This window comes from Mytilus californianus, unplaced genomic scaffold (assembly GCF_021869535.1).
Source record: "Mytilus californianus isolate M0D057914Y unplaced genomic scaffold, xbMytCali1.0.p SCAF_9, whole genome shotgun sequence".
Lineage (NCBI taxonomy): Eukaryota > Metazoa > Mollusca > Bivalvia > Mytilida > Mytilidae > Mytilus > Mytilus californianus.
The window spans coordinates 92,912,934-92,939,258 of NW_026262745.1; the positions used below are offsets into that span (position 1 = coordinate 92,912,934).

The 26,325-nt window shown below is 31.9% G+C and overlaps 2 long non-coding RNA genes across 2 annotated transcripts; both read left to right on the forward strand.

Annotated features, from left to right (window-relative positions):
- Positions 1-3,290: 3,290 nt before the first annotated feature.
- Positions 3,291-25,105, forward strand: LOC127714371 (uncharacterized). Its single transcript, XR_007987708.1, has 3 exons — positions 3,291-3,335; positions 12,300-12,390; positions 24,987-25,105. It is a non-coding gene; the product is annotated as an uncharacterized LOC127714371 (long non-coding RNA).
- On the forward strand, positions 6,213-7,157 carry LOC127714364 (uncharacterized). The gene is made up of 2 exons (XR_007987699.1): positions 6,213-6,356; positions 7,021-7,157. It is a non-coding gene; the product is annotated as an uncharacterized LOC127714364 (long non-coding RNA).
- Positions 25,106-26,325: the final 1,220 nt, after the last annotated feature.

The window sequence follows — 26,325 nt, forward strand, 5'->3', positions numbered from 1 at the left end:
GTCTGTCTCGCACGTTTTATTTAACTTTGAACTTATTATCACAGTTCATTGCTAGCAGTGATAAGTTTTTGTGTTATGGTCTGTTTTTATTAAACTATAAGCAATAGGTCAACTATATTTGTTGTATGGAAGGATTGTAAGGTGTATATCATCTACATATTTATGTCCTTCTGGCATGCATCATATGACCTTGACCTCATTTTCATGGTTCATTTGTCATTGTTAAGTTTTCATTGTTAACTTTGTTTCTTAGATACTATAAGCAATAGGTCAACTATATTTAATGCGCAGTAAGGTATAAATGTCTGTCTGGCAGTGGCATGTTCATCTGACCCTAACCTCATTTTCTTGGTTTTTTGGTCAATGTTTAGTTTTCCTGGTTACATGTATGTCGGTTTCATAAAAACTATAAGCAGTCGGTTAACTATATTTATCCCCGGCTTAGTATATTTCTAGGATTTTGATTGGTTAACGCACGTCGTTACAAAACCAATAGCCCCTGGGTGTGCTAACCCATATACCCGGACGTTGCTAACCATTATCCCGGGGAACTTCACGCAAGTTTTTCTTAGTTCCATGGTTGCTCCTTATGAAATATTGAATTCTGTAGATTATCCTTGATGTCTGTAATTAAATATTTAATTCATTAACGATTTTGTCCTATTATGCCGATCATTTACACTCATTTTTTAAATGCATCACTTGACTACCACATTGTCAAGGAATGGGACTACTGACCTAGCTATGCAAATGACCCACATTGACGTCACGCCATCTATGACTTAACTCTCACAACATTGAACGCCAAATTTGACTCAATCCAGTTTCTCTGTCTCCGGATTAAAAACGTCTTATATTTGACTACCTGTAGGGTTCTACCCTAACCCTACACCCCGTAAAAAATATGTAAAATTTCCAAATTTCAATAAACTTTTTTAGATAATGAAAAAACGTTTTTTTCACGTTACACTTTGTACCCCAATTTCCCTAAAACTCGCCCGATTCGGACTAAGACCGGGTATAAATTTGTTATCTACGTTCATATCCGGACTACGGATATGAATGTAGATAACTTATATTGGTGTATTGAATGATTGTAAGGTGTACATGTATTTCCCGTTTGGTTTATCTGACCTTGACCTCATGTTTTAGTTTGTGTGTAAACATTCAATATCAACATGATCAAGACTTTTCGTTATTCTTTATTGGCAATCATACCATACCTCCCTCTTTTTGTTGAGCCCTCGACTTTTGTCTAAAAAGCGAGACATAGCGATCCTACTTTCCGTCGTTGTCGACCACAAATATTCACTCTGCGGTTAAAGTTTTTGAAATTTTAATAACTTTCTTAAACTATCCTGGATTTCTACCAAACTTGGACAGCTAGAAGCTTGTTTATGATCATAAGATAGTATCCAGAAGTAAATTTTGTAAAAAATAATTCGTTTTTCCGTATTTTACTTATAAATGGACTTAGTTTTTCTGCAAGGAAACATTATATTCACTCTGTGGTTAAAGTTTTTAAAATTTTAATAACTTTCTTAAACTATCATGAATTTGTACCAAACTTGGACAGAAGCTAATTGTTTATGATCATAAGATAGTATTCAGAAGTAAATTTAGTAAAAAACAAAAAAACAAAAATGGGGGAAATTCTGGGCATCTGTCCTTCGGGTCTTGTTAGCGCTCTCTCAAATACAATTCTCAGATATTTATAAATCTTTTATCATAGGTTTATTATATCAGCAATGTCTTTGACAAATTTAAAAAAAACGGTGCTGATCATGTATTTTATAAGATTTATGTCCCTTGGAAACATTAATTATATGGAAAATTGCATGGTTAGCCCTCTCATTTGTACAATTCATGCCAGATTTTAATGAAACTTACATATATATATCATTGTCATAATTAGTTTCAAAATCAGTGACAATCAATAATTTCTAAAAGAGTTATGCCCATTGACTATTTCATGGTTCAGTGTCTACTTGAAAAAAAAGTTAAGATTTTTTGTAATGTTAATTTCTCCCTAATTATGAGTAATAGGATAACCATATTTGGTATGCCCGTCAGACAGTTTTCACTTGACCTTGACCTCATTTCATGGATCAGTGAACAAGGTTAAGTTTTGGTGGTCAAGTCCATATCTCAAATACTATAAGTAATAGGTCTAGTACATGTATTTTTGGTGTATGGAAGGACTGTAAAGTGTACATGTCCAACTGGTTGGTGCCATCTGACCTTGACCTCATTTTCATGGTTCAGTGGTCAAAGTTCAGTTTTTGAGTTTTGGTCTTTTTTTCTAATACTATATGCAATAGGTCAACTATATTTGTTGTATGGAAATATGATGTACTTGTCTGTCTCGCAGGTTTTATTTTACCTTGACCTCATTTTCACGGTTCATTGCTCAGTGTTAAGTTTTTGTGTTTTGGTCTGTTTTTCTTAAACTATAAACAATAGGTCAACTATATTTGTTGTATGGAAGGATTGTAAGCTGTACATGTCTGCCTGGCATGGTTCATCTGACCTTGACCTCATTTTCATGGTTCATTGGTCAATGTTTAGTTTTCTTGGTTAAGTCAGTTTCTTTGAAACTATAAGCAATAGGTCATCTATATTTAGTGTATTGAATGATTGTAAGGTGTATATATATTTCTTGTTTGGTTTATATGACCTTGACCTCATTTTCTTGGATCATGTTAAGTTTATGTGATAGTTGTAGTAAAGCTTTATATTTAGGACTATCAACATAATATCAATGATTAGCAAGAAGGTGAGACATTTCAGTGTGTGCACTCTTGTCTTGGTTAAGTCTGCTTCTTAGAAACTATAAGCAATAGGTCAACTATATTTAGTGTATTGAATGATTGTAAGGTGTATATATTTCTTGTTTGGTTTATATGACCTTGACCTCATTTTCTTGGATCATGTTAAGTTTATGTGATAGTTGTATTTAAGCTTTATATTTAGGACTATCAACATAATATCAATGATTAGTAAAGAAGGCGAAACATATCAGCGTGTGCACTCTTGTTTTAGTTATTGGCCTTCTTCCTTGGATAGATAAAATATGAGTGATGCGGGGAAAATTGGAACTGAGTATGTTCTTTTATTAATCTTAATGGATGTAGAATAAGTATAGGTGGTAACTTCTATTTCATTTGTTCTCTGGTGGAGAGTTGTCACATTGGCAAGCATGCCACATCTTCTTATTTTTATATAAAGCAGGAGTAACACTATAGCTATTCAAATTTCAATATAGTAATATTAGTTTTTATTATATAAACAGGACTAGGAAAAGTGAAAGAATCATAAAGCAAGGCCAGGAAAATGTAAGTACTTTTTATTGATTATAATGTTTCTTTTTCATTATCTTGGTGGTTATTGTACATGTATTTTATTTATAACCAGTTATACTGGTACATGGTACCTTCTATGTTAAAGGCCCTTTTTATCAGAAATGCTTTTTCCTGCTAAATCATGAATAACAGTGAATTTAAGATGTGCAGTTAAAATAGTAATTTTGTCAGCACTTACTTAAGTTACAGTGTACCTAGACTATATGTATGTTCCTAGGGTTGGCAAAGTATTACCCGTGCGGGAAAAACCAGGTCCCTGTTTTCCCAGGCTGGGCAGTACTAGAAACGGGTAATACTGGGCTAGTAATAATAATAAGTTCTTTATTTTCAGAGAGTTACACAGTTAACAAAACAGTTTAGTTTAAGCATATTTTATTTGCTGAATTAAAGCAAAATTGATTAGACACAAGTAAATCATACTTATGAAGTCTTCTCCATAACACAATATAAAATTACAATAGTAGTATAATATAACGAGCATGCATGTAAAGCAAACAGTTTATAGAATATAATACGAGCTATAATAGGTAAAAAAGATGAGGGAGAGAAAAAAATAGAATAAGAAAGTTTGAAAGGTCATATAATTCTGTGATGATGACGTGAGTGTTAATGATGATGATGTTCCTTGTCAGTATCAATAAGGCTTTATGAAGGCACAAGAAATCTGTTTGACCTTTTGATGAAATTTTGAACATGTTTGAAAATTTGAATATTTTGTTTGTTCGAAAGTTCAAAGCTTAAGTGTCCGCAAATTAATAGTTTTGTATCTAAAACAAAGTTTTCGGAAAGCCAGTTAAGATTATTGAATAAGGTTTTTCTACATGAAGTGTATTTTGGACAAACGAAGAAGTAATGATGGACATCCTCAATATCTGACCCACATTGACAAGAAGGATCATTTATAATATTAGCTCGAAAAAGGTCATAGTTTAAGAATGAAGCGGAGGATCGCAAAATTGCGTTAAGATAATATTCAAATTCCTCGGGCCGTACAAATAAAACGTTTCAACTTTACTTGGCAGACTATCATTTTTCAATTCTTTCTTAAATTTAGAAAAAGAGTCGACACTGCAAATTTTTGGATCAAGTTTGTTCCACTCACGTATTGTAGAGGGAATAAACGATTCAGTAGTAAGGGAAAGTCTGCAAAATGGAACAATAATATCATGACCATTTTGCAACGGATAGTTGTACTTTGTACACATGGAGGTACAAGATTACATAGGTACTCTGGTGCATGTTTTTGGTTCAACAAAACAGTTAATCCACCCTGAAGCAATCTAATCTACATACAAGAATACACAATTTTTAAAAGATAATTATACATAATCAAAAGGGTAATATAGCAAAAACTACACTGCATACAAGTGCACATATATAGTACAGGTTAACAATTTACTTAAATAAAAAGTATATTTGTAGTAAAATTGTTTCATTAAAAAAACTTCAAAAAGTTCTCTTCTTGTATTTTCAAGAGATAAGCTTGACATTTTGTTTTAAAAACATTTATACTTTTACTATCCTTCATAGTCAGAGGCAAGGAATTCCACAACAAGGTCCCACAATACATAAATGTTCTTTTACCATAATTAATTAGTTTCATATCTTTGATCTAATATATTATTTTAGGAAGGTCCCTTACAGAAATGAAAAGTTTGCTGCAATATTGCAACAATATAGCGGCAATATTGCAGCAAACAAATTTGTTTGCAAGAAGTATTTGCAAGAAAGTTGCAGGTTGTCGCAGCTACCTGCAACATTCTCGCAATGTTACTGCAACAAAATTTGTTTGCAAGAAAATTGCAGCAAGTTTGCTGCAATGTTGCAAGAAAGAATTTGTTTGCTAGAAAGTTGCAGGAACCTTTTCTTTTATTATTTAAGGAATGACTTTTTGCAACAACTTTGCAAGAAAAGTTTCTTTAATAATGTCAGACAATCAGATAGTTTGGACCAATATTTCAAGCATTTTAAAATATTACATATGATTATTTGTTTTAAGATTTAAGGTTCAAATAATACACAACATATTGTTTCTTTGAACATTTGGTTATGGATACTTCTAACTATCTAAATTTGTTGTCGTCATACTTTATTTTACTCAGAAATATCTGGATATTTGAATAATTTATTTTAAATAAATCTTCAAATAACAATGCTTATATTTTTAGAATTCCTAAACTGTACATCACATTTATATGATATTTTGTAAGGAAAGAATTTCAAAAATAGCTTGGTATTTATTTCAACAAGTTTAATCTAAATAATTGAGTCATAATAATTTTTGTTCTACATGTATTATTATGCCTTTTTGTCACTTTTTTGTGACATTTTTCTATGAACAATATTTTTAATTCTAATATTTTCCATCAAATGAATTTAGCCTCACCTGCAGGTTGCATTTTGTTTAATTTCTAGTATCATTATTTTAAAACTATGTATACACAAATTATCTTTCTCATCTCAATTAGTAATATGAGCTGGTGATAGAAATGTAATGTGCCATCTGGTTTCAATTTATCTCTGTGTAGTGGTAAAGACAGGAAGTACCATAAATTAATGTACACAGAGTTTGAGGCCAAATTAAGGATAGAGCATTTCTTCTTTGTATATATTTCCATTATAACTTATAACATCAAAGATAAAAAAAAATATATATATATAATTATTTTTTTATTATAATATATAACAAATATTCAAGATTTAGGGAATTGATATTTATAGTTAGGGGCAAATTTCAAAGGGATCACACTGTCACAATACCCTAAGCAACCTTGATCAACATATTCAAAATTTGAACTGGACATGAACATGCATACAACAAACAAAGATGTCTTCTATCATGAACAAAGTAATATGAATTTTTCAATGGATTTAGATCCAAAAGTTCCAATTAATTCTATTGACACTGGATAGTGCATATGATAGCCTTCAGTTGACATGACTCTTGGATTTAGGAAGATTGGTGTTTACACATAATTTGGATAACATCTTTTGGTAAGTACAATGGAGTTGAATGTCCACCATTTTGAATAAGTGCTTGCTCTTACAGTTCAAAATAGTGATATTCAAAGAGTTTTCTTAACTTAATAGAGTTGACAAAAGTATAAGACAATAGATTTATGTACATGAATATTATTAAAATTGTGTAAGACAGGAGATATTTTTTAAATCTATTTAAGACTATATGTTTTAGAAAGTACATTACTTAAATTGAAACAAGAAATCTTCTAATAAAAGCAGTTTGGTATTAAATTAGAGATCTGTGATTTGATTGCCAATAAGAGGTTTTTCAACAAATGGCAACAATATTTAGCTTTTATATATACACAACTAATCACAAAAATTTTAAAGAATAGAAAAGACCAATTATGTTATAGTTCAATGAAAAACAAATATTCAAAAAAGCAATAACAACCTAGTACTGGCATAAGGTTAAATGTATAGTAATATGCAATTTCTAGAAGGACTTGATAACTTTTAGACATTGACCCTTTAAGTGAAACAAATGCTGGAAAAATTGGTCTGTAATCATCTCTTTATAAAGAGTTATTTTCATTTTACAAGTCCAGAATTTACAATATATAGTAGTAACTTATATCTTTATAATGTTTAGTTATTCTTTTAATGTATGCTAAATTCTTCAACTTTTATTTTGCAGTATTTGAAATCAGAAAATTCAACTTTAAGGACAGTGAGTACAGAGAAACAGAACTAAAGGATACACAGATATGTAACACAACAACCTATAGAGGACAGAGAAAATTTTGTTTTATTATTAAATCATACTTTTTTAAATGCTTAGTTTTTAATTCCTAATTTTTCAACTGAAATTGTTGAAAGATTTGCTGCAATATTGCTGCAATATTGCAAGAAATTAATTTTCCTGCAATATTGCTGCAACATTGCAGCTAATGAATTTGCCGCAATATTGCTGCAACAATCATAGCTACTGATTTTCCCGCAAACATTTGCTGCAATATTGCCGCAAATTGTTGCGGCAATATTGCAGCAACTGTTTGCAAGAAAACTAATTTGCATACGAAAAATGAATATTTGCAGCAATATTGCCGCAAATATTTGCAAGAAGCCTTATTTTTCCATAAGGGGTGATCTTAATGCATATTTATTAACAACTGAACAACTTAACTGATGAAGAGTTTTCAAATCTTAATTTAAAATGATTCTTGCTGCCCTCTTTTGTACATGTAACTTGTATAATTTGTCAATAATAGTTTTTGAAGCATTTCCCCACTTGGTACAGCAGTAGTCCATAATTGAAGGTATATATCTGTTATAATATAGTTTGAGAACACTATTATATAAATACTGGAAGATATGCTTTTAACATGTTTAGTCTGCAATACTGGGTAATACGATTTTTCAAACTTATTTTTACACAAATTAAAATAGACCTGTTGTAGTTCAATAATATTATAGCAAATTATATACATTTTTTTCTGGATGACCATTTAGAGTCATTCCTGGCCCCCGTACGAAATTATAAGGCGTATTACGCCTGGAAATCTGGCGTAAACCAGGCGTAAGTGGTAGTTACGTGCCCTGATCCAGGCGTAATGGAGCAGGAAACGTAAATTTGTAGTCTTTACGGGCGTAGAAAAAAGTGGTAAACCTGGCGTAAATTGAAATAAGCAAGGCGTAAATTTTCCTACGGGCGTAAAACTGTTGGTAAGGCGTAAAACATAATACCCATAATGCTTTGTTTAAAGGATCATGGGAATTTTTTTCAAAATTTGGCTCTTTGGTATTAGTTTGCAAGAGTATGAAATATGACAGCTTTATATCATGTATATATTCAGGGATAATTAGCTTTTTTGTGTTTTTGGAAGAATTTGAAGTTGGAATTATGGAATCAAATTGATGAATGACAATTGTGAAATAAAAGGAAAGTAGTATACATGGTAAATAATAATTTTGTGAGTAACTAAGTTATTAAGTTTTTATTTTTTAACAGTAATTTTGAATTCTGGAAACCTTCATCCTTGGAATATAACATTAAAATCTTTTACATTAAGCTAAATTGCAGTATTATCATTTATATTTTAGTTCAAGTGACATTAATTTTCAAAACATTAACTTAGACAAAATGCTTGTATTATTTCAAGAAAAAATAATTGTCATAATTCTTATTTAAACTGGAGCTAGTGTTTGTCTAATATTTATTTATCTATATAGCTTCTTCAATGGTTAATATTTCAAGTTTTATGTCAAACAATAAGAAATTAAAGCAACAGTACAAGTTTGTTTCAAATACACAAAGTACACAGCTAGGGTAATACACTGATTTAAATTAGGTGTAGTATTATGTAAGGATATTACGCCTGGTTTATTTTATTGACCAGGCATACTCATTTGCATATTACGCCTGGTTTTCTGTGGACCAGGCGTACTCATTTAAATATTACGCCTAATTTTACCCCTGGTTTCCGCCTCTGTTACGCTCCGTTTCCGCCTGGTATAGCCTGGAAATGCATTCCTTAAACACTGCAATGACGCCCGGATAAAGTATGATTTCTACGCCTGGTTTCCGTGTCATTTCCAGGCGTCACATTTCGTACAGGTGAAGTTTGAAAATTTAATTTATTCTTTTTTCTCCACAAATTTTATGAAGGTTGAATACAAGTTTTGGACATTTTAGGATACCTTGCTTTAAATTTCCAAGCTTTGCTTCAATATTAAATCCAAGTTGAAAAAATGCATTTTATTGCAGTGTTTAATTTATAAGTGAATTGTAAATTTTAATTGTTATGTAAACATATTGATAAATAAACTTCCTAAGGGGACAGGCCATGAACACTTTAGAAATCAAAAGGCTGATTATTGCTATATAAACAAATCTGTTTTATAATTAATCTGAATAATTACTTATTAATTAGTGATGTGCATAAACATATGCTAAAACGAGTAAACATTTTTAGTAATGAACAAAAAATGTTTAAAAGTAATTTTCCTTACATATTTTCCTTAATATAAGTTATATTTATTAAAAAACAAATTGAATTCTTTGACTTTAATGTATTGCATTTGTGATAAATCACTGAATCCTCTTTAAAATTCAGGCCAGTATTTCATATAATTATCCAGTAGTGCCCAGATTTACCTGGTAAAACCCAGTGGCTAATTATATATATCCCAAGTTTTTGGGCACTGTATAATGTTTTTTTTTCTTGCGATATTATAAATGGCAGGTTTTTCAATTTTTACTGTATATAATTTTCGCTGAATGGGAAAACACCGGCGAAAAAAATCAGTGTTATGTTAAAGATGTAAACAAGATAAACTTGTTTCAAAGACATATATAGTTTATTACAAATTAATAGATACCAGTACTCACTACTCAGGGGTTTCAAAATCTTTCATGTTGTCTGGTACATTCCTATTTGTACTTTTCAATATATTCAATGAACATCTAATAAAATAATTCTTGAATTCAGGTGGTACTTATCAGTAGCATAGGATGGTAAAAGTACTAGGTACTGCCTCCTAATGAATGGCCTGAGTACAGTGATTTTCCTAGTGTTAAGGGGAAGGGGACAGTGGCCATGCAATTGGGAATAAAAGATCGTGAATTGTTGGCTTTGGGGAAAATATATGTGTCAGTTGATAAGGAGGGCACACGGCCTATGCCATGTGCAACATGCTATAGGGTTTGCCCCCCAAGAAAATTTTGAAAAATAAACAATTGGGAATTTTAGAGCTGAAAATTGGGAAAAAAGAGCATATTTCTCTTTGGGGTTGGGGCCCAAATTTTTACCCAAAATAAGGGTTGGAAAATCCCTGGAGTACTACAAATTAAATTTCACATAATTAGGATAACTTTCAACATGTCTAAGGAAAGTATATATATATTTGACTTTTGAATAATTATAAGAAATCTGATAAATCAAATGATTGTTCAGTTGCTTTTAATACTTAATGTATTATATTTAAGTGCATTTAAAAAGCAAATTTTTGCAATAGTTAAATTTTTTTGGCACAAACATTGATACTGTGAAAGTACTTTAATTCGTGGGTATCAATTTTCGTGGTTTGAGCAAAAGATACATGTTTGTGAATTTTTAAATTCGTGGATTTTAGTTTTCTAAACAAAATAATAATACTAAAGTGTAGAATTGAAGCCATCAGAAACGAAGACTATTTATGACAACCATATGTAGTTTTTGTCTCGCCTTGAATGAGTCAAAAAGCGAGACATAGGTATGCTGTTTCCGGCGTCGGCTGCGTCAACAATGTATTAGTTTGTGATTAGGTCTAGTTTAAGGTGAACCACTAGTGGTTGGTCAATGATATTTGGTATGCAGTTGTATTAGCACTGGCACATCTCATTTCCATGGAGATTATTTGGCCCTGCCCCCTCAGTCATGGTCTATTGACTGAAACTTGCTTAGTTTACATGTATTAGTTTCATGTGATTAGGTCAGTTTATGTGAAACCACTAGTGGTAAGTCAATGATATTTGGTATGCAGTTGTATAAGCATTGGCATATCTCATTTCCATGGAGATTATTTGGCTCCGCTCCCTCAGTCATGGTCTATTGACTTAAAACTTTTGCTTAGTTTACATGTATTAGTTTGTGATTAGGTCAGTTCATGGGGAAGCACTAGTGGTAAGTCAATGATATTTGGTATGCAGTTGTATAAGCATTGGCATATCTCATTTCCATGGAGAATATTTGGTCCCGCCCCCTCAGTCATGGTCTATTGACTTTGAAACTTTTGCTTAGTTTACATGTATTAGTTTGTGATTAGGTCAGTTCAAGGGGAACCACTAGTGGTAAGTCAATGATATTTGGTATGCAGTTGTATAAGCATTGGCAAATCTCATTTCAATGGAGAATGATTGATAAAATCATCCAAGAAAACCACGAAAATTAGTTCCCCATGAATAAAAGTACTTTCACAGTAGTTGAAATAATTTGATTTAAACGTCAAAATTAAACATCAATATTGAAATGTCCAGTTTCTATAATATATATCCCATGGCCATGAAACTTAACTAACTATCTAATAATTCCCTAAGCTTAGGTCATGCAAAGTTTTATTAGAATTGGTCAAGTCTTTCTATCCTATCAGGTCCAAGAACACAGTTATTGTCCTTTGATTTTCATTGTCTACAAATGTAGTCCCTAGTGTGAATTCATATTTTTTTCATACACTTTCCAAATTTATTTCTTTATATTTTATGCATGAAATATTAAGTGAGGGGATGAAATTACTATGTTAAAAAAAATTGGGTGCTGAATCTTTATGTTAAGTAGTGATTTGGTCCAGTTGAAAAAGGTAAAGAACTTGTATGTCTGAAGCCATGGAAGCTGTCAAACTGAATTTTACACCCCCTTAACATAGAATTATCCATATTTTGAGTTAGAGCTAGTAGACTTTTCTATAATTTTGGTATTATTTGTCCCAATAGTAGTACACTACACTGTAAAAATCTTTTTTGAGATAGAGCAGATGTGATTTTTTAAATTTTAATTTATTGTCTAAAAGAAATGCACTACAAAGTAACTTGTGTTCTCGGGCCATATAATCCTTGAAAGATCGGAAAATAGAAACTAAATGTTGCAGGCCAAACAAGCCTGAAAGCAACCATATACAATGTAATAGAATACATCTGGATGCAGTTTCATTTGTACTACATGTAGCTTTCCTCTTAAATTCAACAATAATTACTTTCAATTGTCTTAGGAATAAAGAAAACTGGTTTGCTGTCAATTTGACAACTCATTTCTTTTTAACATGTTGAATGAACGTATAAGAAATTTGTCACACATTTCTTCAGTACTTATGAATTTAACAGAATGACTTCATATTTAGTCAGTAGCTCAACTGTGATATATATGTGTGATTTCAGTTGAAATATGTGAGTGCATTTAATAAATTGAACACTAATAAAATTGAGTTCTTATGTTTCATTAGGAGTTTAATCCAGTGATAGATGCAGAGTTCTATATTAGAAAGCGTGAAGACAAGGAGGGCTTTGCTGTTAAAGAAATTACTCCAGAGATAGGTGAGTTTTGTCAGTAATGTTAGTCTTATCATTGATGGCCACATTGTAAAAATCATGACTTCTTTTTAAGGTTCTATATAATTAAAGTAAAAGTTAGACATGCTAAATATCTATACCTAGCTTTATTATAAAGCTAGGTATAGATATTTAGCATGTCTAACTTTACTTTAGGGGCATTAGCTACAATTTAGACAGAGAAATAAAATATGAACTCTGTTTTATTTAAATATTTTGATATTTATAAAAGCTGTATATTGAAATAAATTTTTTTGCTATTAGCTTTGTCTAACTATTGCATTGACAAGTGCCCCTAAACCACTCAACAAAAATTTTGAAACTTTCACATAATTTTCATGATCTTAAACACACATGGTTTATTTTTGCACCTCATATCTGAATGTTTTTTGGGGGCTAACTGTGCAGAAATAGGGACCTGATCATATATATTTGCATATACAATCTCAATATCAACTTAATATCTTAATAACCCATAATCATAATTATTATTGAATCTTTCTCCGAATTTTAACCAAATACAATAATGCTATTGTTCACCTTTAACATGTGTCTAATTTTGTCTCTAGTTTTTAAATTGGTTTTTGGGTTGTCTATACAAAAGTTTGGACATTACCATTGCTTTCATTTGAGGATGCACATTTTGTGAAACCCCATTTCACAGCTTATTGACGCTTTCTCATGATGTTAACCATGTAATGCTATTAATTGAGCACTTCTTAATTTGCTTTTGATCAAATTTTTTTTTCTTTAAAGGTCCACATTGACCGTAATGTACATTTCATATTTTTCTCAACCTATTCATAATGTAACTGCTACATGAATTTTGAATAATAGCCTTAAAAGAAACTTCAGCTAGGCAATGGAAAAATGAATGTTCGTTTCCTTTAACATCATTACATGCCAAAATTATTAAGGCATGCCAGGCAGGAAATTTATTTATTCTATTTTGTGAAAAATCAGTATAGATCTGACCCGGGAACACAGTTATTTCTTAGTACATAGATTTCTTTTAGACAATAAATTCAAATAAAAAAAAATAGCACCTGCTCTATCTAAAAAAGAATTTAACAGTGAAGTGTATACTACTATTGGGACAAATAATATCAAAATTATAGAAAAGTGTATCAGCTCTTACTCAAAATATGGACAATTCTTTGTGAAGGGGGTCTAAAATTCAGTTTGAAAGCCTCAGACATGCTAATTTTTTATCTTTTTTAACTGGACCAAATCACAACTTAAACATAAACATTCAGCACCCAATTTTTTTAACATGTAATTGCATTCCCCTTGCTTAATATTTCATGCATAAAATATCAAGAAATAAATTTGGAAAGTGTATGAAAAAAGTTATACACTGTTCACATTAGGGATTATATTTGTAGACAACGAAAACCAAAGGATGATAACTGTGTCCTCGGACCATCTACATACAATATTACTGTTAACCTGACAGTAAATTCTTTTTTACATACTATATTTTGGTACAAGCTATAAGAAATTAAAGGAATATCAATTGAGCAATGTTGATACACTTTTGAAAGGTTATAAGACAATTTAAAAAATCATCAAAACCAAACCTAAACAAATTGAAAATAAAACAAAAAAAGTCTGATCTCAAACTTTGTTTCATATATATATTTGTACTCCTGATGTGACGAAATTGGTTAATTGATAAGTCAAAATTTCAGTTGTCTGGGACCAAATTTCAAATCAGGATGTTAACAAACGCATTTAAATTGCATCTGTTATCTTGAACCAATACACATATATATATATATATGTCAAAACATGAGCTCATGATTTAAATGGTTTATAGAGTTTTGCTGGCAATACACCTGACAAGTGTAATGAATTAAAATATAAATTCATTGATCACTGAATTTATTTATTTCCCACACTTTTTGACCAAACTTTATCTTTGATTGCTATAATAAATAATTAGGGATACATTGTTGTAGATTATAAAGAAATATTTAAAATCTTTTATAATCAATTATCCATAATTATTTATTACTTAATTGAGAGAGCGATATTTAGCTTTATGAAAAGTGAATATTATAGTTTATTCCATATTGATAAAACTTTAGTAGGTTTTTCTATATGATTGGGATTTTGAATAAATAAGCATATTCACCTGAGGAAAAATTATATATTCACCGCGCAGCGCAAAACGTCGCATTTTGGTAAAAAAAGTTTGATTGTACAATTGGTTTTGGTAAATAATTTCCATTACATACATTACTCTGGGAATATGGATTAAAACAGTTACTGTCTTTTGTTTAGGTAAATATGTGGTTAAATTGACTTTTCATCGGTACAAGGACATCATTCGTAAATATAAATCAACATGCAGACATCTTATACGTTCAGGTATTTCACATCCAATATTTTATGGTAATATTCTTTACAAAGCACAAAAATGTCGGTATTCACCTCAAAAGCTAACCAAACCTTTAAACAGACTTATTCGGAAAGGATATAGTTACGATACTGTTGTCAAGTCATTAAGGATTGCATATTGTGGTATTAATATTGATTCACTCATAGGGTCTTTGAATCGGAAATATAAACACATTTATTCTAAAACCAGTTGTTGGCATGATACAGGTTATGTTCTTCTCATATATTTTATGATGGTATGATACTAAACCCCTAACGGGAGGGATAGTACTTGATTTTCATATGATGAAGACATAATCTTTCAATCAGTTTAATTGAGGTCTGGAGATGGCATGTCAGTAACTGCTAGTAGTCCTTTGTTCATTTATGTATCATTGTCATTTTGCTTAGTTTCTTTTGTGACCTATTCTGACATCAGACTCGGACTTCTTTTAAACTGAGTTTTACTGTGCGTATTGCTATGTGTTTCTTTATTCTACATTGGCTAGAGTTATAGGGGGAGGGTTGAGATCTCACAAAACATGTTTAACCCCGCCGCATTTTTGCGCGTGTCCCAAGTCAGGAGCCTCTGGCCTTTGTTAGTCTTGTATGTTTTTTAATTTTAGTTCATTTATATGTTTTGGAGTTTAGTGTGACGTCCATTTTTCACTGAACTAGTACACAATTTTATTTAGGGGCCAGCTGCGGTCCACCTTCGGGTTCAGAATTTTCTCGCTGCGTTGAAGACCCATTGGTTGCCTTCGGCTGTTGTCTGCTCTTTGGTCAGGTTGTTGTCTATTTGACATATTCCCCATTTCCATTCTCAATTTTAGATAGAGCAGATTGTTACCCTGAGAAAACATTGTCAACTGAGTCAAAGGCAAGGTTTAAAATGTCTTTTCAAGGGGTAACAATCTGCCTTCTCAGATATGTGTTATTTAATTAATTATACTGAAATTTCTGTTATTCACTGTCTATCATTTTATAAATTCAAAGTAATAAACTATGATGTCTTGTACATATCAACCATTCCTTTTGAATTAGCGCACACTTGATCAAGCGTCTCAGTGAAACGCAATAGAGTATTTGCTATGAGATAGAGTAAATTATTTGTTCAAAATACTCTCAAATTTGGATGAGTTCGTTTGAAACATTGGCAACACATATGGTGCTTAAAGTTAGATGTCATTTGTGTATCTCAGTGCATTGACAGAGTAATTTATTTTGTCACCGAAAATGCAATTGCATTTTGTAAGGAAATCATACACCGGTTCAGATCATAACACTGAAAGCAACACAAAGCATATTGTTCCACATTTCGCTTTCAAATCCTTGTAAAGACTATTGGCATTAAAGATCTTGAATTCAGATTTTTCCAAAAAGAGCACCTCCTGCCATGGTTAGCAAAATCAATAGTAAATGTGCCTAAGCTTGCCCATTGTAAACATTGAGCTGGATGCTGTTGCTAGGGATAGGACCCTTAGTGTAGGGATGGAGTGCATAAATGATAAAGTTGGTTTTCATTGAGAATGTTTCAAACAGACTGCGACCACATTCTTTGTCTGTGTTGTCCAATGGTTACCCTTGCTGTCAAGAAACAGTTGCACAAATGTTGTAACTGGATATGGCGATCCATCTAAAGTGTCATCACTCTAGGAGCACCACCAACAGTTCTAGGTCTATTGGAAACACTGTTGCCATAGCTGCTCAATAGTGCTGTAGTGACAGTGAAAATGATTTGAAACATTTCTCATAGACACAGCACTTTGTAACATATACCCCATGCTTGATTCCGCTCTGCATCACTTAGGTGATCGACCCATTAAGATAAACTTTTCAATTCAAATTACGATGAAACTTTGATTTACTTTTGGTCTTGTTATCTTATAGCTTTCAAAGACCAAACATTTTTGTAAACACTTGTCTGCATTTATTGCATGTGCTAAAAACTTGTTTTTGAAATGGTTCACCTTATGAGATTCTTGATTGCACACAATACCTTACCTTTGATTTATGACGTAGAGGTTTTGTTACACTACACAGAAATCTAAAACTAACCTCATAAAAAATTCAGTTATGAAAAATAAAATTCTTCTGTTGTTAAGTATTTTAACCTCATCAAGGCTTAATACCACCAAATCATACTACATGTTGTATGTTACATGGACTGGTTGAATATGAAAAAGGATTGAAAATATTATTTCCTTGAATTTGACAGTTGTAGGAAGTATAAGTCCTACTTTTCATTAAATAGTAAAAAGTTTCTGAGTCTTAAACATATATCTTGGGTATTTCAAAGCACCATTCTTTTTTTATTTGGTGTTTCAATATAATATTTTGGAAACCTGAGGTTACATAATGTTACTAAAGCTTGTACACAGGAAAAAAGGGGTGAACATTTGATTGATTTACTACCAGTGATGCTTATAATCTTATATGCAATGAAATGTGATGTAAAATTTTGTCTGAAGTACTCCGGGTTGGTCAAACCCCTGTTTTGTGAGTACTCTGTGCCCAGGATAAAACTTACTCATGCCAAGCATTTCTTTACTTGAAATAAAGATAAATTCTGCAAATTTTTTTGAAAAGTACAAATTTAACAAAGACTAATGGGGAAAAACAATGGTGATATTACTCCTCAAGCTAAGCAAGAGTTGTGTCACTTGATCTGTCAAACTTCGATATTCATTTGGGTGGGACCATGGTTATCTTGGAAAAATATTAATCTGGTCCAGATGACTTTGAGAGTCTGTATTCTCTTATGATAACTACACTAAAGGTGACTGGGTATAGAAATATGATCATTTTTGTTATTAACTGACCTGCAGTTGTTGCATGGGTATCTGTGTTTGCTGAGTATGATGTATACTGTAAATTCAGAAATTATTGCGTGCATTAATTATTATTGCGATTTTGTCATTTAAGACTTAAATATGATTTTAATTTTTGCAAAATGGAGAAAAATCCTGTTTAATTCATATAAAAAATTTCAAAATGCGAGTTTAAATTATTGCGATTATAACCCTATTACATTTTGCACACTAATGAAAACATCAATAATTTCTGAATTTACAGTAGATAATTCTCAGTCATATCCAGTCAAAGCAGCTGCATGATCTAAAGAGAGTGCAATTTTTACACACTATGCTCATTAAAATTGATAGGTTGCTTGGTGTGAGGCTAAATTTATGTCTCTATTTTCTAGTTGCATTCCAAATTTCCCTTCTTTGATCCTATTATAAAGACCCTATTGTAGGACCTCCCAGTATCTATTGGACTCTTTTATTCATTACTGCTAATGATACATTGGTAGGTTTATTTATATTTGGTATGTAGTTGTATAACGAAGCACATCTTTTTTCATGGTTCATTGATTTTGAAATTTTTAACATAATAGAAAAACAAAGGATATGACGATCCATCCATCAGACTCAAAATCAGTACATGCTGTGATGTAATACAAAAAGCAAAGAAACAGCGCTTTTATTGCTGTTCTTTTTCTCAAAGTCACAGTAAGGCATTCAACACAGAGCAAAAAAACAAACTTGCCTCAATGCAAGTTTAAGGATTTGAAATTAAATAAATCTAGAATTTAGAATTGATAAGTACTATATCAGTTAGAAGAACAAAATTAGTTTAGGAACAAAATAAGTTTAAGATATTGATAGGTTATGGAGCTCCTTTACAAGATATTTAAGTTTTTTTATAATGGCGGGAAAAGGCTGACATGGTCTTTTACCTTATGTTTGCATTGTCATTATTTGAGTCTCAAATAGAAATGAAAGAAATCTAGAATATGCTTAAATTTTGATAAATGACCTTTTATGAGGTAATATTGAAGTCTTGTATATATGAAAAGAAAAATGGGTGTTGTGGGGCAACCCTGTATCGAAGGGTTAAAACCAAGGAGTTCGAACATCTGACAAAAATTCCTAAATCTGACCTAAGTACATCCTTAAGTCAGCCCCTAGCACCGGTTTGAAGGGAATTCTTTGCAAAATGATTCGGATATAGCCTTTGTAGGATGTATCACCACCAAATCACTCATTTAGCTGTGACTGTCAAAAAAGGACATGCTGGAAAGTAGTACATATTTAAAACAAAATAAGTGTTAATATTTAACTATGTAGAAATAAGTGTAAATATTTAACTTATATAATGTTCTATAATTAAGGTATCAAATGAAGGTGAAGGACTGATATGTTATATTTTGTGATTAAGACATTTTTTTAGAAGAACCACTATTATCAAATGATTATTTAGTATGAGGTTGTATAAGTGTTGTCATATATCATTTCAACAGAGATTATTTGGTACTAAACCTTTACAGTCATGGTTCATTGACTTCTGATGTTTTGCATTTGTGCATATTTTTAAGTATTGCCATTTTAACATCAATATTTTTAACATCAATATTTGCATTTTAACTATCAAAATCACACACAAGCAAGAGGTTTTTCTGTATGTGTCAAAAGTTTATTAAAGAAAATCCATCCAAAGATATCACAACTTAAAGTGAAGTCTTTTTTTTTTACATAATTCTATATTTTCATTGAACTATATCCCAAATTTTTAATTGATTGTATTGTGAAGGTGTATACGTGAAAGCTACATTATACATGCAGACACTTTTTTTTGTTTTTCAAATGAAGTTCTTAATGCACACAAATTTTCATCAACATCTTAAATATCACCCATGTCAGTGGTTTCCAAGGCTTTGAGAAATCAACTGGACATTTGGTCCAGTAATCAATTCTTCTTAACTGGACCAGACTCTTTATAACAGGACATTCACACATATGATTTGGACAAAATTAAAAATTTTACTGGTCATTTGGTCCAGTAATGCATATCACTTAACTGGACCAAACCAATTTTTTTACTGGTCTTTGCCCAATGTCCGGCGACCTTGGGAATGACTGCCATATATCTATATGAACAAATTTAAATATACTTTGCTTTATTTTAATTTTTATTATTATAAGTACTTTGACACAAATTCAGCATATAATGGCACCACCACAATAATATTTTGTAGATTTGTGATATTCAACTAATATTCATTTCTTTCATTTATTATCATGATTATAATTAGGAATAATTTCTTAATTCATACAAGAAGAGTTTGCAATGTTTTAACAAAGTTTTATTTATTGATATATAAAAAAGAAGTTGAAATAAAGTCATTCAGTTAATGAATCATGGAATAATTTGCTAAGTTTTTTGTAGGTAATGGTTAATTATAATATGTAAAAATATATAAATGCTTGAATTTTAAATTTTATATATTTATCTAAAACAGTTGCATATATAAGTAATATTATAAAGAACCGAAGTTGCACATAATATGACTCATGACAAGATCTGGCAGTGCATACTTCCTGTGTACTTGTTTTAAAATTCTTAAAATAAGTATATCAATTTTCAAGGCTTGGCAGCTGCTACTAGGTCAGAAAGTGGATATTTGATAAACATGTAATTTTCATACACATATTCACCACTGTGAAATAGAGGTACTATGTGGGATTTTTTGTCTGTGTTGAAATTTATTTTATGAAAACCATTATTTATAAAACTTGAATAATTAAGACCTCATGCAATGTATATATATTTTAATGTTCTATTGTTGACTCAATTATTTTAACCATTAATTATACCTGATTAATATGCTCTTTATGGACCCTGTAATTTGGAATTGATTTAATTTGATATTTATATTGTCATATATGTATTTTTCATATTAACAAATTAAAAATGTTTTTAACAAAAACACACATACAGTATATATTTATATAGTATATTTATGCAAAGATCTAATTACTGCTTAACAAAAGACTGTTTAGTTCCACATGTTCTTTTGATATGGTTAAATAATTTCATGATTTTTTTGTCATAAACTCATTTTCACACTTTTAACTTATTAAATAGTTCTTAATCCTTATTGATATTGAGCTTCAAGAGGAAATGTTTCTTGTATTCAAAAACATGACACAGTTTGCAAAGCTTATCTTCTCTAGGAATTTTAAAATATCAATTCTTGGACTTTTCAATTTCCAGGTTGGGATCACTTATATGGCTTGATGAAACCCTTTCTAATAATAACGTCATGGTACATTAAATAATTAAAAATCTTTTTTCTGGAGCAATCTTAGTTTCTTATTTTTGTATAAAAATAAATTACTTTTTCGATCAATTAAAATTTTATATTTATCATCTATTTCTCTCCTGATCAGAACCTTAAGTAGTCTTACTTCTTTCAAATTATTTCAATTTTCCTTATATGTAAGATATCACTACCAAGTAGTATATAAAACATATATATATATAGGCATTGAAATTTGGTTATAAATACCAGAGGAATTTGTTTATAAAGAGATGGCGCCCGTACAAAATTATAAGAGCGTATTACGCCTGGAAATCTGGCGTAAACCAACTTTCAACATAAAATTAATGGTCAGTAAAGCAGGCGAGGCGTTTCAGGGAATGCACTCTTGTTTGATTCAGCCATGCTAGATCTATGTGATCTCCCTGGATTTGGAGATCGTGCAAAATTCTAAGTTGAAGACATATATCATGTGTTTGACAGTTTCTATGACTTGCAGACACTGAATTGATACACCATTTTAATCATTAACTGCCAACTTTCATTATGCTATTTGTCCTTAAATTAAGAAAACGTTGGGCGAACAACTTCTTTATTTTAGATATATTTATACTTGCATATATTTCCTTTTTAATCAAAATTTATATTAAATTGCCATTTATTGATTAATGTGAAAAATGTGATTTATCAAATTGAAGCAGTTGATAAGAATAAGGAAAGTGTTTTATCAGTTTTTAGTTCACCTGGCCCGAAGGGCCAAGTGAGCTTTTCTCATCATTTGGCGTCCGTCGTCCGTCGTCGTCCGTCTTCGTCGTTAACTTTTTACATTTTGAACTTCTTCTAGAGAACCACTGAATGGAATGAAACCAAACTTGGTATGAATGTTCCTTATGAGGTGCTGACCAAGTGTTGTTACTTTGAAGCCTATCCATCATCCAAGATGGCTGCCAGCGAGGGGGACTTAGTTTAACATAGGACCCTATGGGAAATACATACAAATGTCTTCTTTTAGAGAACCACTGAATGGAATGAAACCAAACATGGCATGAATGTTCCTTATGAGGTGCTGATCAAGTGTTGTTACTTTGAAGCCGATCCATCATCCAAGATGGCCGCCAGCGGGGGACTTAGTTTAACATAGGACCCTATGGGAAATACATACAAATGTCTTCTTTTAGAGAACCACTGAATGGAATGAAACCAAACATGGCATGAATGTTTCTTATGAGGTGCTGACCGAGTGTTGTAAGCAGATCCATAATCCAAGATGGCCGCCAGCAGGGGACTTAGTTTAACATGGGACCCTATGAGAAATACATACAAATGTCTTCTTTTAGAGAACCACTGAATGGAATGAAAGCAAATATGGCATGAATGTTCCTTATGAGATGCTGACCGAGTGTTGTTACTTTGAAGCCGATCCATAATCCAAGATGGCCACCAGCGGGGGACTTAGTTTAACATGGGACCCTAAGGGAAATACATACAAATGTCTTCTTTTAGAGAACCACTGAATGGAATTAAACCAAACATGACATGAATGTTCCTTATAAGGTGCTGACCAAGTGTTGTTACTTTGAAGCTGATCCATCATCCAAGATGGCCGCCAGTGGGGGACTTAGTTTAACATAGGACCCTATGGGAAATACATACAAATGTCTTCTTTTAGAGAACCACTGAATGGAATGAAACAAAACATGGCATGAATGTTCTTTATGAGGTGATGACCAAGTGTTGTTACTATGAAGCCGATCCATAATCTAAGATGGCCGCCAGCGGAGGACTTAGTTTAACATAGGACCCTATGAGAAATACATACAAATGTTTTCTTTTAGAGAACCATTGAATGGAATGAAACCAAACATGGCATGCATGTTCCTTTTGAGGTGCTGACCAAGTGTTGTTAATTTGAAGCTGATCCTTCATCCAAGATGGCCGCCAGATGGGGACAATGTTTAACAAAGGACCCTATGGACAATACATACAAATGTCTTCTTTTAGAGAACCACATACTGAATGGATTGAAACCAAACATGGCATGAATGTTCCATATGAGGTGCTGACTAAGTTTTGTTACTTTGAAGCTGATCCTTCATCCATGATGGCCGCCAATGGGGGGACTTCCTTTAACATAAGACCCTATGGGAAATACATACAAATGCTTCTTCTAGAGGTGCACTGAATGGAATGAAACCAAAACATGGCATTAATGTTTCTTATGAGGTGCTGATGAAGTGTTGCTACTTTGTTGCCGATTTACTGTTCAAGATGGCCACCAAGATTTTTTATTAAATTACAGGACCAATATTAAACCAAATTTGGCCTCACTCATTATTAGGGTATCTGTTATGATTTTAATCTATTTTTACATGATTTCCAAAACCAAAGTAGAATCAGGTGAGCGACACAGGCTCTTGAGAGCCTCTAGTCTAATGTTCCTGTAAACCATTGAATAAAATTTGGTTCAAGATGTGTATTGAAATCAGAGTTGATTACCACACTTTTTTTAAATGATTTTATTACCATTCTTTCATTAGGTAAATAAGAATATTGATACATACAAGTATGATAGACAACTGTCACGATTTTCAAACAATTACACTCAACGGTGTAAGTATATAAATATCACATAGCTGAGAGGGTGATAGAGCAGATTTTTACCCCGAAAAAAACATTGTTTACCGCGGCGAAGCCAAGGTTGACAATGCTTTTTAGAGGGGTACCAATGTGTTATTTGATTTATTATACTGAATGTCCCATTATTATTGTCTTTTACAGATGCATTTTATTTAAAAGTATTTTCTGTGACGTGACATACATAACAACGTTACAGGTATTAGAAAAATCAACAGAAGTGAAGCAAGATGTTTAATTTTTTTGTTTTGACAGTCAAATAATAAAATCTGAGCCAAAACTTAGAACTTAAGCATTGTCTTTAATTACTTAATCTAAATTCAACTCATTGTCCTTTAAATTATCGATTTTAGATTGGTCTGGACGAGAGGGTGACATTCAAAAAAATTGTCTCCTGCTCAGCCATGGGATAGAGTAAATTATCTATCTTGTATAAGCCAATCAAAATATGGCATTTTAACGTGAAGTATAATAATATTAATTGGAATCACATCCTCTCAAATGCAGACTTAATTGACCACAGTAAATAAATCATGACAGTTGATAATCATACTTGTATTCAGGTATCCCTAAATTGAGTCCCTTATAAATGACAGTGTCCAGAAATATCATTTCTGTATCCAAAATATTGTATTTGAACTTAAGCAAAGTGTGATGACCATTTGCTGTTTCGAAGAATTCTTTAAAAGTGTCTAGATGTAGTGGATTTGATCTTTCCAATCCAGTATAAAAAAAATTACGAAACATTATAGTAAAAGTGATTTAGTTTTAGCTGTAAAAGAAGATCATATGGGAAATTGCATTGTCAATATTTACAGAAGAGCAACCTTTAGGAATGTCTGATGTAATCACAACTTCTGATGGGATTGGGGGCCAATTGGTTAAGCATATTATCACATGATTTAGAAATGAAATAAAATTGACAGTGCAAGTCCAGTGTAAAACTTTTAAGGTTGATGTAAAAAAAAACTGTGGCAAATATGTCATGCATGTTCAAGACGAGAAGAAATTAACAATAATACAATAGGTAAAGGTCCTGTCATATAGGCTGTCGGGATGAAGGTCAGGGAAGTTTAGACAGCCACAGGAAAATGAAGGTATATATTGGATAGGGACAGAAATTAAACCTGGCAACAGGCCACCTATAGACCCCTCAAAAAGTTGTTGACAGGGTTCTTAACATGTAAAGAGGCATTGGATTTAACGTCCCAAATCTGACGTAATGTGACTGCCAACTTGTACATCTGGCACAGCCAAATGGACACCCCATTTTTGACGAGGGTTTTACTGCTAGGTGGAGGAAGACCAATTGTGACCATATTTCTATTCCTCAGTCACCCATAGGTGACTTTAACAAGAGGAGAATGACTATATACCCTATCTAATCTATAGGCTAAGAAATAGTGTTGTCACCAATTTTAACCAAAGACAAGTGTGACAAATCAATTTTAATTAATTTTAGGAAAAGGAGTGTTTACCAGCAGAAATTTTAAGAAAGGAGATTTTCTCCTTGAATATGAAGGAGAGTTGCTTTCCAGCGAAGAAGGTGTCAGTAGGCTGGATGACCATGTGGCAAGTGGCATTGGTTGTTATGTGTTTTTTTTTCAAAAATAAAGATGAAAAAAAATTGAGGTAAATGTGTAAATTTAAGGAAATGTCAATTGATGACTCATGATATGATTTTGATTTTAAGTAGAGAGTGATAATTTATAGAATTAAATTTTCTTATAAAAAATAAATCTAACTGGTTGTTCACAATGCAATAGGAAATATCTTTATTTTTATGTCTTGATATTGATTGATTGATTAATGTTTGCTTAACTTCAGTGGTACTCTGATATGATAAACTCCATATAAAATGATATCATTTTGTTGAGTCTGTGGCAGAAAGCTCGACATAGTGATAGTGATCTGGCAGCAGCTACGGCTGCGTTAACTAACTTCTTAAAAGCTTTACATTTTAGAAGGTTGAAGACCTGGATGCTTCCTACTTTGTATAGATGCCTTACATTATGAAGTTTCAGTCTGTCATATGGTCTTATTTTCTTTTACTGCAATAGGCATGATAGGTCAACTGTTTTTGGTGTATGGTAATATCTTAAGATGTACATCTGAGTCTGGCAGGTTTTATTTGACCTTGACCTCATTTTCACAGTTCATTGCTCAGTGTTAAGTTTTTATGTTTTGATCTGTTTTTTTTGTCTCGCCTTGACGGAGTCAAAAGGCGATACATAGGTATGCTGTTTGCGGCAGCGGCGGCGGCGGCAACAATGTATTAGCTTGTGATTAGGTCTAGTTCATGGTGAACCACTAGTGGTAGGTCAATGATATTTGGTATGCAGTTGTATTAGCATTGGCACATCTCATTACCATGGAGATTATTTTGCCCCGCCCTCTCAGTCAAGGTCTATTGACTTTGAAACTTTTCATAAATCAAATCAAATCAAATCAAATATTTTATTGTCGTATAAACTTTACAGTTTGTGACCAATATGTATTAACACAATAAACATATAATAAAACATATTTCATAATTTACATGTATTAGTTTGTGATTAGGTCAATTTATGGGGAACCACTAGTGGTAGGTCAATGATATTTGGTATGCAGTTGTATAAGCATTGGCATATCTCATTTCCATAGAGATTATTTGGCTCTGCCCCCTTAGTCATGGTCTATAGACTTTGAAAACTTTTCTAAGTTAACATGTATTAGTTTGTGATTAGGTCAGTTCAAGGGGAACCATTAGTGGTAGGCCAATGTTAATTGATGTTCAGTTGTATAAGCATTAGCACATCTCA